General features: G+C 48.0%; 1 pseudogene; it reads right to left on the bottom strand.

Annotated features, from left to right (window-relative positions):
* The window catches only part of LOC128044676 (phosphatidate cytidylyltransferase, mitochondrial-like), a 32,769-nt pseudogene extending 16,091 nt beyond the window's left edge, over positions 1 to 16,678 (bottom strand).
* Positions 16,679 to 17,014: the final 336 nt, after the last annotated feature.

Below are 17,014 nucleotides of genomic sequence, written 5' to 3' on the forward strand. Positions count from 1 at the left end.
TCTGGAGGCGACCCAATACCGGCCCGGTCCCAACCGTCCTCCCTGCAGGCCCCTCTGCCTGGTCAGCTCTCCCGGGGCTCTCCTCATGGATGCTCAGACACTGGTGCTCAGGTCCCATCTCAGGAGAGGCCGTCTCTGGTTGCACCAAAGTGACGCCTGCCCCCTCCCCTGTTCTGTGCTGCCCCGTGTCTGCCATCTGGCTTTTCAACTGCAGAGAAAGCGCCATGAGGGCCGGGACCGTGTCTGCCTTATCCCCACAGCTTAGAAGGGCGTCCAGCAGAGGAAACTCTCGTGATTAGGTGCTGAGGGAAAAAACATTCTCATTCTCAGTCTTTCTCCCTCCTGCACACTGCTGGCAAAATTATCTTTCCACAACCACAAATCCTGGCCCGACCTGCAATGCCGGAAAACCTCTGTGGCTCTTAGTTGTCCAATTCCCATCTGCTCACTTTGTCTTCAACACCCTGCCCAACCCGGGTCTAACCTCTTCTCCAAAACACCAGAGAGGCAGTGAATTTCAGTGGTTAAGATGAGGGCTAACATGGAACTCCATCAATGTTATGGGACAGCCTGGGTGGGAGGGGAGTCTGGGGGAGGATGGAAACATGTATATCGTTGAGTTGCTCTGCTGCTCACCTGAAACTATTGCAGCATGTTCGTCAGCTATATACCAACACAAAATAAAAAGTTAAAAAAAGAGCGTGGACCAAGATTCCAGCTCTAGCACCTACTAATCTATGAGATAACTGACCTGAGACAGATCTGGGCCTTGGTTTTCTCATCTGTTAAATGGTGCGATAATATAGCACCCTATCAAAGGGTTGTGTGTGAGGATGAAATGAGTTATTAGATCAAACGTACCAAGAGTCATTCCTGACATACGACACAGAATGTGACTTTCTCCTGCCACCAGCATGGGCCTCCGTCACATCCATCTGCTCCTCCCTCCCTGAATGGGACACGCACATACACACCCCTGCCTTTTCCACCTGGGCTGTTTTGAAGTCTGCCATGGACTCACTATGACTACATATGTTTGTTATAATGTGAAGCTCCTTAGAGCAGACATCACATCCTTAATTCTTTATAAGGTATGGGACGCTGATTCACTTGATAAATGTTAAACCAGGGATCATCACCTAAAACTAGTCATTAGTTTGTCCTTTCACAAGAGTGTGAAAGGTGGCCCTTTAAAAGTTCATTCGGTTTCCTTTTCTGTTTACTTAAATGCTGACTTCTAAGAATAACTGAAGGATTAGAGGGCTTTCTCCTCCCCAATTCTGCAGGCTCCCATCTCCCACCCACTCCTTTCTCACCATCACTTATAATGATAATGCCATAAATACTGTCCCTGGGGCAGTTAAAGTGATCCTCAAATACTACACAGAACACAGGGATTATTATTATTACTGCTAGTAATACTGACGGATCTTGCCTCCACCAGCAATTACTGGCAGGAACTTGTCCAGTGACACGGAGACAACTGTTTTCTCCATGTCCCCCAGACTCCACCAGGGAGAAACAGAACTTCGCACGTTATGGACAACATATCAGCTCTCTCAACTAGAAATAAGTGGAAAATAAATGTCCAAGTTATAAATAAAAATGAGATTTGTGGGTAATTTGAAGTCTGGAATAGTCTGAGGGCTTAGGAGGTTTGGGCAGTTTCCCGAAGGGATTAAAATCTGATCAATTCAAGGATACTGGGTTCTCTGAAGCCCACCAAAGGCAGATAGAAAAGCTGGTTTTCAACACATCACCTGGGGCAAGTCTCACATCTACAGAAGACACCTGCCTGCAGGGCCTAGATCCGTCCCCACCTGCACCATCCCAGTCTAGTCCCATCATATCACAGGCTGGTTAACCATTAATTACACTGTTTCTGGCTTACCAACAAACATCATATATCATGCTGTTTCAATAGGGAAATATATTCCCAATCTAAACAATTTACTTACTGAATACTTTTTGGAAAAGGTCTCACTCGCAAGGTAGGGACTCCACAGAGTGGGAATCAGTCCCCTCTGGGGAGGATTTGAGGAAGATCAAACCAGTCATTCCTAAAGGAAATCAGTCCTGAATATTCATTGGAAGGACTGATGCTGAAGCTGAAACTTCAATACTTTGACCACCTTATGCAAAGAACTGACTCACTAGAAAAGACCCTGATGCTGGGAAAGACTGAAGGTGGGAGGAGAAGGGGACAACAGAGGATGATATGGTTGGATGGCATCACCCACTCGATGGACATGAGTTTGAGTAAGCTCCAGGAGTTGGTGATGGACAAGGAGGCCTGGTGTGCTCCAGCCCATGGGGTTGCAAAGAATTGAACATGACTGAGTGACTGAACTGAACTGGGGAGGATTTGCAAAGCACTGTGTTCTAAGTGTTGTAGGAAAAAGAAGCCAACCTCTTTGAAATGAGTAATGTGGGCTACTTGGCCAAAGTCTCAGACCAAAGGCTGGTTCAGTTCAGTTCAGTTGCTCAGTCGTGTCCGATTCTTTGCGACCCCATGAATCGCAGCACGCCAGGCCTCCCTGTCCATCACCATCTCCCAGAGTTCACTCAGACTCATGTCCATCGAGTCAGTGATGCCATCCAGCCATCTCATCCTCTGTCATCCCCTTCTCCTCCTGCCCCCAATCCCTCCCAGCATCAGAGTCTTTTCCAATGAGTCAACTCTTCTCATGAGGTGGCCAAAGTACGGGAGTTTCAGCTTTAGCATCATTCCTTCCAAAGAAATCCCAGGGTTGATCTCCTTCAGAATGGACTGGTTGGATCTCCTTGCAGTCCAAGGGACTCTCAAGAGTCTTCTCCAACACCACAGTTCAAAAGCATCAATTCTTCGGTGCTCAGCTTTCTTCATAGTCCAACTCTCACATCCATACATGACCACAGGAAAAACCATAGCCTTGACTAGACAGACCTTAGTCGGCAAAGTAATGTCTCTGCTTTTGAATATGCTATCTAAGCAATGACAAATAGAAAACAAGGAGGCGAGATGAGAAATGGAAGCAACCAGAGGCTGAGGGGCTGGGGTCAGACACAGCAGGGTGTGAGACCTGGGTCTGGGGAGCAACCCACTCGTTGGTCGGCTCTTCCCCAGCATCCCTGGGCCGGCTCGTAGACACCGTCCCCTGCCTCGGAGGGCCTTCCTGAACCACCCACTGAGAAACAGCCTCGCCCGCAGCCTGCAGTATTCCCTCTCCTCGCGGCACTCACCGCTGTCGGGACTGCCTGCTGCTCCTTGACTGCCAGTCTCTCCCTAAAGAACACGACCTCCCCGAGGAGCTGCACTCGTATCTCGCGTGCGAGCACACACCCGGCCTAGTGCAGTGTGTGGCACGGGGAGACACAGGACGCACACACGTCTGCTGAGCAGACAGGGCGGCACTATGAGGATCCGTGATGGAATAAAGGGGTAAGTGCTCCATCCACCTACCTACGCATCTACCCACCCACCCACGTACCGACCTACGGACGATGGAACAGCATCGCTATACAGCAGCTCTTGATGAATATTTTAGAAGAAGCAGAACAGAGGCTGATTCTGCTATCAATCAGGAAGTGTTTACTGAACAACTGGAGAAACCAGGAGCGTATGACATGGTCCTTTCAGGCGGTGGAACAAAAGTCAGCTCAAGATTGAAAGCAGCTTGAATGCTTACTTAAAGTCTGTAAATAAATGTCTTCAGTCAATGTTTGGAATTTATAGAGAACTCCTAGAGTCATGACATTAAAAGAGCCTTGCTCCTTGGAAGGAAAGCTATGACAAACCTAGACAGTGTAAAAAGCAGAGACATCACTTTGCTGACAAAGGTCCGTCTAGTCAAGGCTATGGTTTTTCCAGTAGTCATGTATGGATGTGAGAGTTGGACCATAAAGAAGGCTGAGCACCGAAAAATTGATGCTTTTGAACTGTGGTGTTGGAGAAGATGCTTGAGAGTCCCTTAGACTGCAAGGAGATCCAACCAGTCCATCCTAAAGGAGATCAACCCTGAATATTCACTGGAAGAACTGATGCTGAAGGTGAAGCTCCAATACTTTGAGCACCTGATGCAAAGAGCGACTCACTGGAAAAGACCCTGATGCTGGGAAAGACTGAGGGCAGGAGGGGAAGGGGGCGACAGAGGATGAGATGGTTGGATGGCATCACTGACTCAATGGGCATGAGTCTGAGCAAGCTCTGGGAGATGGTGAAGGACAGGGGAGCCTGAAGTGCTGCGGTCCATGGGGTTGCAAAGGGTTGGACATGCCTGAGCGACTGAGCAGCAGCAGTCTGCAGTCCGCCTGACACTAAGCTGATGCTGACGACGTGCTCAGAGCAGAGGACGACTCTGCATCTTCTCCCACAGAGTCGACCGAAGGTTCAGGTCCACCTCTCCTCACAGGGGAGCGGGGTCAGGGAGGCGCCCAGACAGAGGCCCCCTCCCCACATGTTCCTCCTGGACGCAGCCCCACCATGCTGGCCCCTTGGCCTTTGCTGACAGGCAGAGAGGCTGCCGTGAGATGCTGGAAGCAACTGAGACCAAGGCTATTTCACCCGTGCTGCATGACAGCTGTGGTCACACACACATTTTGGGAACAAGACTGAAGAGCGAGACCTTTCGCGTCTCTGTGAGCATGGTGTCTCCATGAAATCTTCTCTGTACAGGGATTCAGAGAATGAGTCAGCTGCCTCTGCAGTGTTTTCAGCATAGACTTCTTCGATTCATACTTAAAAGTGGGTAAAGAGAATATTTAAGATAGTGGTTTTCAAACTACCACTTAAGAGACAAACTACTTTTCTGAAGATGGAGTTATACACAAATCCTCAACACATTAAACAGATCGCTGGGGGCTCCTGGGGCCAAGGCTACAGTGAGGGGCCAGGCTCTGCCCTCTCGGCCTCCCCCTCCCCCTGATACCTCTGAGGAGCACAACTGGCTTAAGGGGAAAGGAAGTTAATATTTAGATAAATAAATAGATGAATGGAGAACGAGGGAGAAAGGTTTCCTTAATATGAGGAAAGGTGGAGTGGCCAAGTCACCACTTTGCACCCATCATAGTAAAGACTGTTTCCAGCAAGAATCATCAGTGGAAATTCACCCTCGGAGGGAAAGTTTGGTAAGAAATAGGATACTGGCCTGACCTTCAAATGTCTCCCCAGTTTGCTTAGACGGGAGAAAACACTGCTTATCCTCAGGGCACCAACATCACTGGTCTGCAGACTGCAAATATGTGAGCGTCATACGAGACAAAGAGAGGCTGAGGAAACATTACAAATTAAAAGATCAAAGAGATGGCATCTAAATACATTATGCGATCCCTGACGGGATCATGTACTTGAGGGTAAAATATTAGAAAGGGCACTATTGGGACAACCGACAACATTAGAAATGAAGCTCATCAGTTTGATAGAAGTGACGCATCGTTGCTATTTGGTGCCTGCACTGTGGTTCTGCGAGAGGACGCTCTGTTCTTAGGAAACACACACGGAAGTAACGGGCCTGAACGGGATGTGGCACGTGTGCCCGACTCCCTGACAGCTCAGAAGAACACGCATCATGCGGCGTATTACGTGCAGAGAGGGAGCAGTGGTTCTCAAAGTGGGGTCCCTGGAGGAGCATCCGCATCACCAGGAACAGGAGAGAAATACAGACCTCGGGGCCCCGCTCCAGACCTCCCAAATCGGCTGTCTTGTCTGTCTGACAGGCCTTCCAGGGGGTTCTGCTGTCAACTTCTGAACATCACTGATACAGACAGGATGATAAAACAAGTGTTGTGAGTCGTTTCTGGAGAAAGGGCATAGCTTTCTGGATGATTACTGAAACTTACCTGTACTCTGAAAGTGTTTCAAAATAAAAATTAACAATAACAACAACAGAGGGTTAGCCTATGTAGAGATGTGAAAAGGAAGAGACCCTGGGGGCAAGAGGCAGATCGCAGGGTTCCTGCAGAGACCTTCACAGAGGTGCTGGGACCAGAACCTCTGTTGCCAGCGAGGGGCGGGGGGTCGGGTCGCTCGGTCTTCCAGCAACAAATCTCCTCCCGGCAGGAAGTGCAGCATGAAACCCTCTAACCTGAGTAGGAGAGCCCAGCGATTGCTATAAACAGGTCCTCTTCAGAAAAGCTTTTGGGGAGCAGGAGGAAAGCCGCAGTCACAGCACTCTTCAGGTTTTGATCCAGGGCTGAGCGGGGGGCCACATCCTCATTCATCGCCACGATCTTCACCTGGAAAAGCAGGACGTTCACAAGAAGACTTCCTGAAGTGGGGCGCTGCCCAACCTGGGTGTTACTACACGCACTGGAGCTGTCCAAAACCCTCAGCCCTGAAGATACTGCAGTGTTAGGCCAGTTGACATGAAATAGTTACTAATCTAATTCTGGAGTCTCCTGTTTTAAGCCCAAATCAGAGAACTCAGGACATAGGAAAGAAAACAAAATATTTTTCTAAATGAGGAAACCACATGAGTTTTGAAAAAGAAGTCAGTACAAAATGGAATAAATGACCTTTGGGAAGTTGAGAATTTTATTTTTTAATTTCATTGTTCTTCACTTAATTTTATGGTGGACAAAGGCATTTTACTTCTTTATTCAGAACTCATCCCTGTTCTTATCTCACCTGAGCAGGCCATGCTCTATTTTGAACTGATTTGAACCTGACTAAGGAAAAAGGTAAGAAAGCTGGCTAGAAGAAACTGCTATCTTTGACGTTCCCCGCCCATCAGGACGCAAACTGTTCCAGTGTGTCTGACTGGGTGTAAAGGCTGCACTGTAGTCAACAGCATGTGCTCAAGCCCTGTCTCTGCCTCTCACTGCCTCTGTGACTATGGGTACTATTCTTTACCAGTAAAATGGGGTTAATAACTGAACCAGGCTTACGAGGTTGCTGGGAAGATTCAGTGAGAGCCCGCAGCTGAAGGGAGCTTCCCTATGTGTCTCCTGGTGCACAGAGCACGCGCTTCTCTGAGCTGGGGCCTCTCACCTTTATGAGATCAGAGTCTCCTGCAGGGCTTGTTCGAACACCCATTATTAGGCCCATCCCCAGAGACTCTGACTCAGCAGGCCGGGGTACATTTCTGCCAGGTTCCCAGGTGACGCTGATGCTGCTCCAGGGGCCGCATGTGAGCACACTGCTCTAAGGCACGAGCTTAGAACCAGAACTGCCACGTTGCTCTTTGTAGCGACTGTGGCAGTGTGCACTCCCGACACGACTGTGGACCATCATGCTGCTTCTGACTGACTTTCTAAGCAAGCAGTGGGTCTAGAAACCCCTCCTGAGGACACTCATGTATCTGAAACGCAGCCGCCGTCTCTGAAACATTTAGTGTTGTAACCAATCTCTCCTTGTGTTCCAGAAAGTAGGGTTTAGACTGCCTTTTATTTATCAAACACAGATCATTTCTGGCAAAATTCAGACTATACATAAAAAACACAAACAGTATGACAAACTCCAAATTAAAATTGTATTAGATAGCAAGGAAAGACTGGAATGATGTACATCCCAAAGTATAGTTTTTTCTCTGTTTTTTTTTATTAATTATGAATAATAATATTAGAAGACTTAACTATTTTATAAATCAGGCTTAAGAACCTGACTGAAGAAAGACTGAAGGTAGGAGGAGAAGGGGATGACAGAAGATGAGATGGTTGGATGGCATTACTGACTTGATGGACATGAGTCTGAGCAAGCTCCAAGAGTTGGTGATGGACAGGGAAGTCTGCTGTGCTGCAGTCCATGGGGTCACAAGGAGTCAGACATGACTGAGCAACTGAACTGAACTGTAAAACCTGAATTCTACCTTTTACCTTTTGTCCTTATTTTTTTTTAATGGAATATTTATAACATACAAAGCTTCATATGGTACATAAGCTACTTAATTCCATATTGCCTCCTCCCTCATAATTATAAGGACTTAATGGCCCTGAATTAAGCCTTGGAGCACTTGGCTGAGTGTGGAATTACGGCAAACATCTGCAGAAAGTCATAGCAGGGAGCAGCCCAGGAGCATGGTCCAGACAGGAGAGCCATCCCTAACAGAACACTCACTCACTGGTTTTTGGAGTCGACCAGCAATGTCTAAGTTATTCCAGTTGAGGAGATCTTTGATCAAAACACTGGTGCTAATAACTCCATATTTGATAAGCTGGAAAAGAAAAGAAATGTGCATGAAAAAGAGCAAGCTGCCATATGGACCCTTGTGCAAGTGCAAAATATAAAGAACTAAATTTCTGACCAGGGCAGAAGCTTGATTTCCAAAGCCACTCAAAAACCACCTACCTTGTAAAAACACACATCTCCACAAAATCTTTCGCAATTAGTTTCCAAGACTGGAGAAGCTAATGGCAACCCACTCCAGTGTTCTTGCCTGGAGAATCCCAGGGATGGGGGAGCCTGGTGGGCTGCCATCTATGGGGTCACACAGAGTCAGACATGACTGAAGCGACTTAGCAGCAGCAGCAACAGCAGTTTTCAAGACTGTCTGTTGCCTAAGGTATTCATGGTGCGATGACCACAGTTTTAACTCTGGCACTTGTGGTGTCAGAGGCAGAATGGCTCTTATAGGCTGTCTGGTCTTGGTCCTTAATGGACTGGAAATATCAATAAAAACACTGGTCCTGACAGACATGTGGCACAGTTCACGCTCCTCATGTGAGAAATAAGAAACCTGACGCTCAGAGAGAATAAACCATGTGCCCGAGGTGGCACCCAGCGGAGCAGAGCCAAACCAGGTCCCTGAATTTCAGTCTGGGCTCCAGTGTTGTTTCATCGCAGAGAATGAGAAATTTTCCTCAAAGTTTTCACTGACATCCTTCACATGGTGAATTTCTCTTTCACGGCTGACTATTTCAAACGCCTCTGTAATTACAGTGCAACATGCAAACATAAAGCCTCTTTATCGGCTCTGAACACACGCAACTATGGTCAAGCTCACTTCAGTAGTAATTTGCACAAACCCTGAATGCAGTTGCTCCTGGTTACAAAACCCCATTTGCTTCAACAGATATCTTCAGACTCACTTCACTGAACTTCAGTATCCAAGCAGCCTTTGCAGGCTGCAAATATCTAAAAAGTAGCTAAAGAATTTCAATTAAAAAGTACAGTCCCTTTGACACACAGTTACACCCAAACATTTGGTTACTGGAGCCTGTAATACTGTTTGAAACTACTAATTAGAGGTCGGCTCAGCATAACATTAATAATGGAGAAAGCATAGAGCTCCGAGCTCCATGACTAGTATTGACGTGCAGGGCTGGGCTGAATGACCGCCTTCCCCCAACTCTGGCCACCACACTGCAGAGCCCTTCTTGCCGCAGGAGCCTAACAGCTGGGAGGAAGGACCGGACGGCAACCAGAAAAGCAAACGTCCGGCCCAAAGGCGATGCAGACATCACCAACCACAGTGCTCATCCCTGCCTTGCTCAGATACGCCTGCAAAATCCTACTCAAGTCGGTACTCCAGCCTCCTGCCTTTCGAAGTGTGGTCCACCGCCTAGCAGCATCAGCGTCACAGATCCTCAGGTGACTCGTCTGCCCAGGGAAGGGTGATGGCCCTGAGCTCTCGGGGGCCTGGTGCAGTGCGGGCACAGCAGTCACCCTCTGCCTGGCTGACTCTAGGAGGCCCGACTTAGTTCCCACTGGTCCTCTCACACTGGGGTCATGCCGGGTTCCTGGCCGTCCTCTTAGAGCCTGGACTCCTCATCGGAATGGCTACTGGGCAGGGTCCCCACAGTCAGACAACCCTCCGCTGGGATCCGGGGTGCTCATCTGCCCTCCGACATCTGTCATCAAATTCCGCCCAACTGGTGGCACCGAGGGGTTCCTCCCACTGGGCACCACAGGCTTTCAACTACCTATGATCCCCTCTTCACTTCCAGCTTCTCCCTGGGAGTGTGTGCCTCTCCGTATAAATAAGATTAGTTTCCACCCTGATCTGCAATGGGTCTGCCCATCCCTCCCACTGACCAAACCAGTGGTTCTCAAGGTGTGCTCTAGACGGGCAACATCAGCATCATTTGAAAGCTTGTTAGAAATGCAAATCCAGGGGGCAGGAGAAGGTGGGGAAAACTGGGAGAGAAGCACTGAAATATACACCATCATGTGTACAAGAGATAGCTAATGGGGAGTGGCTGTTCAACATAGGGAGCTCACCTGATGCTCGGCAACAGCTCGGAGGGGTGGGATGGGGTGGGCGGTATGTTCAAGTTGGACGGGACATATGTATACCCATGGCTAATTCATGTTGATGTATGGCAGAAACCAACACATCAGTGTAAAGCAATTATCCTCCAATTAAAAACAAATAAAGAAATAAAGAAATGCAAATCCTTGCTGCTAAGAGAGTAAACCTTAAAAGTTCTCATCACCAGAAAAAGAAAACCAACTATGTCTGGTGATGGGTGTTAACTAGACTCACTGGTTATCAGCCTGCAGTAAGATCAATCATTCTGCCACACACCTGAAACCAGCACAGTGTTACAGGACAATCACCTCTCAACATGTGCAACAGGCCAATCCTCACACCCTGTCCCAGACCCACTGATTCAGGAACTCCGGGGGTGGGACCCACCATCTGCGCGCCCGACAGGCGCTCCGGGGGCTCCTGAGGCACACTGCAACTTGAGACCAAGAGACACTTGCTGTTGTTCAGTCTCTAAGCCGTGTCCGACTCTGTGACCCCATGGACTGCAGCACATCAGGCTTCCCTGTCCTTTACTGTCTCCTGAAATTTGACTCCAGAGTCAAACTCATGTCCATCCAGTCGGTGATGCAGTCTATTCATCTCATCCTCTGCCGCCCCCTGTTTTTCCCAGCCAAAAAACATTTGGCCAAAGGCAACAAATAAAACACAGTCACATTCATCACCTTCATCTGGCAAAAGTGTGAGCAGTTCCTGACGGTAAGAACACATATTTAGCTGGGATTCTAAGAATAAAGGTTAATAGCCACCGAAGTTAAGACAGGGCCCAAAGTCACTCACCTTCCCGTCACACATAATCACTGGTGCAGTGATTATTCTGGACAGCAGTGAGAATCCTTGGTCCCAATACTCTTTTTTTTTTTTTTTAGTCGCTCAGTGGTGTCCGACTCTTTGTGACCCCATGGACTATACAGTCCATGGAATTCTTCAGGCCAGAATACTGGCATGGGTAGCCTTTCCCTTGTCCAGGGGATCTTCTGAACCCAGGTCTCCCGCACTGCAGGAGGATTCTTAACCATCTGAGCCACAAGGGAAGCCCAAGAATACTGAAGTGGATAGCCTATCCCTTCTCCAGGGGATCTTCCCGACCCAGGAATAGAACCGGGGTCTCCTGCATTGCAGGCAGATTCTTTACCAGCCCAATACTTTAAGAGTAATGGTTACAGTTTTTCTTCAGGTTCTTTGAATGCCATGAGACAGGGTCTCAACTGTGAACACGAAGTTCAGCATGAGATTCTAGGAGGTGAAGAAAAGAGGGTCTTTAGTTTTAACTCCTAGAAAGACAGCGAGACAGAGTTGAAAGCTGTAAGACTCCACGTTGCTGTGATTAACAGCGGACTCGGGGTCAGAAACTTAAGCAAACCTCTGGAACCAGGTTGAGCTTCATTTTTGTCAACTCGCATAACAGTAATGCTGACTGAAGTAATGTTCCAGCCCTCTTTTAAATACTTTCTGTATTATACATACAGTAACGTTTTATTCTCAAAACAATCCTACAAGGTAGATACCATTATTATCCCATTTCTACAAGAAAGGAAACCATGGCGCAGAGTAAGCTCCCTGCCCAAGGACACATGGTTAATGAATGACAGACACAGTCTGGCTCCAAATTCTGGGCTAGACAACTTTGCTACACTGTCTTCCATCTAATTCTAGTTAAATGTGCTCCACTTTTCTTTCAGATCAGATAACACCATGTGGACAAGCTCTATAAAGCATTATGCAAAGGGAAATAAGTTAACTTCACCCACGAGCCAACCTCTCCCTGATGATCTACGATGAGCTCTGATGGGTCCTGAGATAGAGGTAACGAGCTCAAGGTCAGCTGGGGGGAAAAGACAGATTATTAGCGAAAGGACTTGCTAGGGGAATTTCACTCAGAATGGGGTCACAGAGGAAGGAGGAATTTTCCGATAAGACGACAGTCTTCAAGACTCTGGTAAGTCTGAGTCTTCAAGAATGCACAACAGTTAAGCAGATTTGGTGAAGTGTTAGGCAAGCCCTGAGGAAGGGGGTCTGGGGAGTCCTGTTAGATGAAAACACTCTTGTGGAGGAGACGAGAGCTGGGCATGTTCTGGGTGCTGCGTCTAGGTCGGTAGGGCTGGATGGGATGCAGGTATAGAGTGGTGGGAGATGGACCAAAGAGGGAGACTGGCTGCCACGGTAAGAAATGCTCCCGCAGCAGAAAGGGAGGGCAGACAAAGCGTGCGCCGCCAACACGGGGCTGCCTGCCAGTAACCAGGGCACTGAGGCAGGGACTCAACTGGGACAGATGCAGGTGCTGGAATCTACTTGTGAACTTGCAGGGAACGAGGGTGAGGGAAAAGGAAAGACCTTTTCTTGGAGGGAATTCCAGGTCTGCTCAAAGGAAAATCTTCACAGGAAAATGAAGAGATGACTATAGAATCAGGATGCTCTGAGTTTCCTACAAACTAGTGGTGATAGTTAAGAATTTGAGTGGACATGTTTTTAAAAATTTTCATGTTAATGTATGTTGGAAGAAAATAACCTATTATAATCTATAATTTCCTGTGTGCCCCAAATGTATCATTTCTCATATGTTATCAATTTAAAGAACAGTTCAGTTCAGTTCAGTCACTCAGTCGTGTCCGACTCTTTGCGACCCCATGAACTGCAGCACGCCAGGCCTCCCTGTCCATCACCAACTCCTGGAGTTCACCCAAACTCATGTGCATTGAGTCGGTGATGCCATCCAGCCATCTCATTCTCTCTCATCCCCTTCTTCTCCTGCCCCTAATCTCTCCCAGCATCAGTGTCTTTTCCAATGAGTCATCTCTTTGCATGAGGTAGCCAAAATATTGGCATTTCAGGCTCAGCATCAGTCTTTCCAATGAGCACCCAGGACTGATCTCCTTTAGGATGGACTGGTTGGACCTCCTTGCAGTCCAAGGGACTCTCAAGAGTCTTGTCCAACACCACAGTTCAAAAGCATCAATTCTTTGGCACTCAGCTTTCTTCACAGTCCAACTCTCAGTTCCATACATGACCATAGGAAAAACCATAACAATGACTAGACTGACCTTTGTTGCCAAAGTAATGTCTCTGCTTTTGAATATGCTATCTAGGTTGGTCATAACTTTCCTTCCAAGGAGTAAGTGTCTTTTAATTTCATGGCTGCAATCACCATCTGCAGTGATTTTGGAGCCCAAAAAATAAAGTCTGACACTGTTTCCACTGTTTCCCCATCTATTTGCCATGAAGTGATGGGACCAGATGCCATGATCTTAGTTTTCAGAATGTTGAACTTTAAGTCAACTTTTTCACTCTCCTCTTTAACTTTTATCAAGAGCCTTTTTAGTTCCTCTTCACTTTCTGCCGTAAGGGTGGTGTTATCTGCATATATAAGGTTATTGATATTTCTCCTGGCAATCTTGATTCCAGCTTGTGCTTCTTCCAGCCCAGCGTTTCTCATGATGTACTCTGCATATAAGTTAAATAAGCAGGGTGACAATATACAGCTTTGACGTACTCCTTTTCCTATTCGGAACCAGTCTGTTATTCCATGTACTCCTTAAATTAGGGGGCTTCCCAGGTGGCTCAGTGGTAAAGAATCTGCCTGCCAACGCAGGAGACTCATAAATGAGGGTTTAATCTCTAGGTCAGGAAGATCCCCTGGAGGAAGAAATGGCCATCCACTCCGGTATTCTTGCCTGGAGAATTCCATGACCAGAGAAGCCAGGTGGGCTACAGTCCATGGAGTTGCAAAGAGCTGGAAAAGACTGAGCAACTGAGCACAATAAAATACAAAATAAGCACATTACTTAAATACTAGTATAGGTTGTAAATAGCAAATTCAAGGCACGGTATAGATGGCCTCACCAGGAAGTGAACAGGCAAAGATTAACTGAAAGATTACAGCCAGATGTCCAAAGCCAAGAAGCCCTAGTGCAGACAGCACATGACCATTTCCTTTATTAAAAAACAAAAACAAAACCAGTCCAGAACATGAGCTGCATGTACAGAAAACATCTCTATCTAGACTCCTGCTCCTTTACCTTAATTCAGCAAGAGCTCAAAAGCCTTGTCAAAGTCAATCAAAAGCCTCACTAAACAGAAAATATATGTCTGCCATCTTTGATGTCTTAAATTTTGACTCCACCTTGGAAGCAAACTTGTTTTCCCCCATTTGCAGAAAAAAAAATCTGCAATCACAAGGAAAACTGTACCCTCACTGCTGTTATGCTCAGCCAATTCTGAAGAGTAACAATGTCTTGCCCTAAAGAGACTTGGTAAATGTCCTGGGTTGGAGCAAACATACTGCTCACCCACTAACTCTCCCTGTTAGTTCAATCAGTTCAATCACTCAGTCAAGTCCAACTCCTTGCAACCCCATGGACTGCAGCACGCCAGGTTTCCCTGTCCATCACCAACTCCTGGAGCTTGCTCAAACTCATGTCCATCGAGTCAGTGATGCCATCCAACCATCTTATCCTCTGTCTCCCTGTTCTCCTCCCGCCTTCAATCTTTCCCAGCATCAGGGTCTTTTCCAATGAGTCAGTGCTTCACATCAGATGGCCAAAGTATTGGAGCTTCAGCTTCAGTATCAGTCCTTCCAATGAATATTCAGGATTGATTTTCTTTAGGATTGACTGGTTGGATCTCCTTGCAGTCCAAGGGACTCTCAAGAGTCTTCTCCAACACCACAGTTAAAAAGCATCAATTCTTCGGTGCTCAGCTTTCTTTGTAGTCCAACTCTCACATCCATACGACTACTGGAAAAACCACAGCTTTGACTAGACAAACCTTTGTTGGCAAAGTAATGTCTGTGCTTTTTAATATACTGTCTAGGCTGGTCATAGCTTTTCTTCCAAGGAGCAAGTGTCTTTTAATTTCACGGCTGCAGTCATCATCTGCAGTGATTTTGGAACCTAAGAAAATAAAGCCTGTCCCTCTTTCTATTGTTTCTCCATCAATTTGCCATGAAGTGATGGGACTGAATGCTATGATCTTCCTTTTTTGAATGCTGAGTTTTAAGCCAGCTTTTCACCCTCCTCTTTCACCTTCATCAAGAGGCTCTTTAGTTCCTCTTCGCCTTCTGCCATAAGGGTGGTGTTATCTGCATATCTGAGTTTATTTATATTACTCCCGGCAATCTTGATTCCAGCTTGTGCTTCATCTGGCCTGGCATTTCACATGATGTACTCTGCATATAAGTTAAATAAGCAGGGTGACAATATACAGCCTAGACGTACTCCTTTCCCAATTTTGAATCAGTTGTTACATGTTTGATTCTAACTGTTGCCTCTTGACTTGCATACAGGTTTCAGATTTAGTTAGTGCAAGTGCAAAGTTGCTCAGTCGTATCAGTCTTTGTGACTTGCCATGGACTGTAGCCTGTCAGGCTCCTCTGTCCATGGAACTCCCCGGGCCAGGATACTGGATTGGGTACCTGTTCCCTCCTCCGAGGGATCCCAACCCAGAGACTGAACCAAAGACTCTGGCATTGTAGGCTATTTCTTTACTGTCTGAGCCACCAGGGAAGCCCAAGAATACTGGAGTGGGAAGCCTATCCCTTTTCCAGGGGATCTCCAAGAGCCAGGAATCAAACCGGGGTCTCCTGCATTGCAGACGGATTCTTTACCAGCTGAGCTACCAGGGAAGCCCTTGCTATTTGTTAAAGTCACTGCAAATGCCCTAACTCTACCGTCCGTCCATCAGCTTCCCAAAGTCAGGAGAACCACTTTGTATTTTCTCCTACAGCCAGAGACATAACCCTCAAGCTTGGCTGCGAGACAGAATCACCTGGGACTGGGAAGTTTTTTAAATTCCTAAAGCCCGGGCTCATCCCAGACTAATTAAATCTGAATCTCTGCAACTGGAACCCAGATTATCAGTTTGTTTGTTTGTTTTAAGCTTTCCAGTAAACTCGAGAACACTGAACGAGGACCTGGCCACTTTTTTTTTTTTTTTCCGTCTTGCACCAGCTCTTCCCTCCACATAATTGCATCTCCCGCTCTTGGATCCAAGCGGACTCCCACTTGTCCTTCGAAGTGCAGCTCACGCTGCCGCTCTGCTAAGAGTCCTTTCGTAGGGTTTGTATCGGGACTTTGCGCGTTGATACGGGGATGCGCAGAGCGGCCCGGCAGCTCCAGGGCTCGGGAGGGACCGACGGCAAAGGGACCTCCCGGGCTCACCTTCTGGTCTGAGCTGGGCCCCGCCTGGCGGTACACCCCCGAGCCGTAGGCGAAAGCCAGGCTCAGCTCTTCGGGGAAGTGAGACAGGATCTTGCGGAAGGCCACCCCCGAGCTCTGCAGCGCCTGCAGCGCCATGGGGCCGGGGTCACCCAGGGCCCCCCGGAGGACAGCGGGCGGGACCGGGAACCCGCTCGGGGTGCGAGAGGAAAGCCGGGGACTCGCCCGGACGGAAGAAGGCTGGGGCCGGGGGGCGAGGTGAATGGGGCTCGCAAGGACTCGGGGCGGCAGGTCAGTCAGACACGAAGTCTGTCAGACACGAAGTCAGTCAGTCAGGCGGGAGGCAACCGGGACACAACCGAGTAGGCGACGTCCGGCCGCTCAGGAGGCCACGCGGGCCACGCCCCCCGCGCGCACACGTGCTCTGAAGGCGGAAGAGCAAGAGCAGGCGCCCTCCCGCGAGTGGGGACGCCAGGCCTCTGCGGAGCCCCCTGGTGGTCGGAGGAGCGCGTTGCAGGCTGGCCGCCTGGGATTATGATTTGGACATGGGAACGGGAGAGTGACTGCTGATTGAACTGCCTTTGAGCCTTAAAAGGCTTGTTTGAGGCTTGTTCTCGCCTCAAACCTCATTTTCATAAATGACTATGAAATCACGTGTATAGTATTGCAGGAGATCTT

Source organism: Budorcas taxicolor, chromosome 1 (genome assembly GCF_023091745.1).
Source record: "Budorcas taxicolor isolate Tak-1 chromosome 1, Takin1.1, whole genome shotgun sequence".
NCBI lineage: Eukaryota > Metazoa > Chordata > Mammalia > Artiodactyla > Bovidae > Budorcas > Budorcas taxicolor.